The sequence below is a fragment of the Ciona robusta genome, unplaced genomic scaffold (assembly GCF_009617815.1).
Source record: "Ciona robusta unplaced genomic scaffold, ASM961781v2 AP042759.1".
NCBI classification, from domain to species: domain Eukaryota; kingdom Metazoa; phylum Chordata; class Ascidiacea; order Phlebobranchia; family Cionidae; genus Ciona; species Ciona robusta.
In genome coordinates, this window is record NW_028323138.1 from 7,501 (window position 1) to 10,000 (window position 2,500).

Below are 2,500 nucleotides of genomic sequence, written 5' to 3' on the forward strand. Positions count from 1 at the left end.
TCGCCGGTGCTAGACCGTGCGATCCGCCAGGTTATCCAGAGTCACCAGTCGAACGCGGCCGGAGCCGCGGTCGGTTTTTGGTCTGATAAAAGCACGCCTCCCGCGAAGTCGGCGCTGTTTGCATGTATTAGCTCTAGAATTACCACAGTTATCCAAGTAAACCATACGATCAAATGAACCATAACTGATTTAATGAGCCATTCGCAGTTTCGCTGTACGAGAGCTCGTACTTAGACTTGCATGGCTTAATCTTTGAGACAAGCATATCACTACTGGCAGGATCAACCAGGTAACAACGTAACCGCCACCCCGAAGGGCGGCCGCGCGATGGGGTCGCTCGCCCCGCGCGGACGCCACCCAAGCACGCCGAAGCGCGCAATGGATTAGTAATCCGACCACTTTGCTCTTTTCAGAGCTTAGAAAACCTGTCACCTCATCGCGCGGCGGTACGAGGGCGAGCTCTTGCCCGCTATTCCCTGTTAACCGCCGCGAGATCGACTTGCAACTAGCTGCGACAAAACCACTCGATACGACCAAAACGGCAATTGGCAGCGCAAACGAACAGTAACATTTCTGCTCAGCGCACCCTTTGCCAGCCGACGCAAACACCTCACAGTAGCAACCGATAGCCGTGCAAGCCACCCCCGTGGATCGACCTGCTGCGCTCCCAGCGCCTATACACCTCCCGCGGTGGAGCCCGACAGCCGTGCGGGCCACCCGCGGGGATCGACCTGCTGCGCTCCCAGCGCCTATACTCACCTGCAGTAACAACCGATAGCCGTGCAAGCCACCCCGTGGATCGACCTGCTGCGCTCCCAGCGCCTACACTCTCCTGCAGTAACAACCGATAGCCGTGCAAGCCACCCCCGTGGATCGACCTGCTGCGCTCCCAGCGCCTACACTCTCCTGCAGTAACAACCGATAGCCGTGCAAGCCACCCCCGTGGATCGACCTGCTGCGCTCCCAGCGCCTATACTCACCTGCAGTAACAACCGATAGCCGTGCAAGCCACCCCCGTGGATCGACCTGCTGCGCTCCCAGCGCCTATACTCTCCTGCAGTAACAACCGATAGCCGTGCAAGCCACCCACGTGGATCGACCTGCTGCGCTCCCAGCGCCTATACTCTCCTGCAGTAACAACCGATAGCCGTGCAAGCCACCCCCGTGGATCGACCTGCTGCGCTCCCAGCGCCTATACTCACCTGCAGTAACAACCGATAGCCGTGCAAGCCACCCCCGTGGATCGACCTGCTGCGCTCCCAGCGCCTATACTCACCTGCAGTAACAACCGATAGCCGTGCAAGCCACCCCCGTGGATCGACCTGCTGCGCTCCCAGCGCCTATACTCACCTGCAGTAACAACCGATAGCCGTGCAAGCCACCCCCGTGGATCGACCTGCTGCGCTCCCAGCGCCTATACTCTCCTGCAGTAACAACCGATAGCCGTGCAAGCCACCCCCGTGGATCGACCTGCTGCGCTCCCAGCGCCTATACTCTCCTGCAGTAACAACCGATAGCCGTGCAAGCCACCCCCGTGGATCGACCTGCTGCGCTCCCAGCGCCTACACTCTCCTGCAGTAACAACCGATAGCCGTGCAAGCCACCCACGTGGATCGACCTGCTGCGCTCCCAGCGCCTACACCACCTCCCGCGGTGGAGCCCGACAGCCGCGCATGCCACCGGCGGAGATCGACCTCCTACGCTCCCAGCGCCTATACTCTCCTACAGTGGCCACCGAAAGCCGTGCAAGCCACTCCCGTGGATCGACCCGCTGCGCTCCAAGCACCTACACCACCTCCCGCAGTGGAGCCCGACAGCCGCGCAGGCCACCCGCGGGGATCGACCTCCTGTGCTGGCTCCGCGGCAAGGGGCACCTCGGCACCCCGCAGAGAGCTCGGGAAGCCCGGCGCAATTCTACAACGGCCGGGGGCGAACAGCTTCCACGACAACGAAGCCCGACGTCGGGCCAACATTTTACCATGGTGTAAAACAACCTAGCCTGGTGGGGCCGGCAATCGGTCGACCTCCGCCCGAGCGACTTCGATCACGACCTCGGGGATCTGGCTCCGCGGCAAGGGGCACCTCGGCACCCCGCGGAGAGCTCGGGAAGCCCTGCGCAATTGTACAACGGCCGGAGGCGGACAGCTTCCACCACAACGAAGCAATACGTCGGGCCGACGTTTTCGCTCAGTGTAAAACGACCTAGGATGGTCGGGTCGGCAATCGGTCGACCTCCGACCGAGCGACTTCGATCACGACCTCGGGGATCTGGCTCCGCGGCAAGGGGCACCTCGGCACCCCGCGGAGAGCTCGGGAAGCCCGGCGCAATTGTACAACGGCCGGAGGCGGACAGCTTCCACCAGAACGAAGCCATACGTCGGGCCGACGTTTTCGCTCAGTGTAAAACAACCTAGCATGGTCGGGTCGGCAATCGGTCGACCTCCGCCCGAGCGACTTCGATCACGACCTCGGGGATCTGGCTCCGCGGCAAGGGGCACCC

At 62.2% G+C, this 2,500-nt stretch overlaps 1 non-coding gene across 1 annotated transcript in view; it reads right to left on the bottom strand.

Moving 5' to 3' along the window:
• Positions 1-292, bottom strand: part of LOC149722768 (small subunit ribosomal RNA) — a 1,811-nt gene extending 1,519 nt beyond the window's left edge. Inside the window, exon 1 of the ribosomal RNA XR_016387172.1 lies at positions 1-292. This exon is cut by the window's left edge and continues 1,519 nt beyond it. This is a non-coding gene — a ribosomal RNA (small subunit ribosomal RNA).
• Positions 293-2,500: the final 2,208 nt, after the last annotated feature.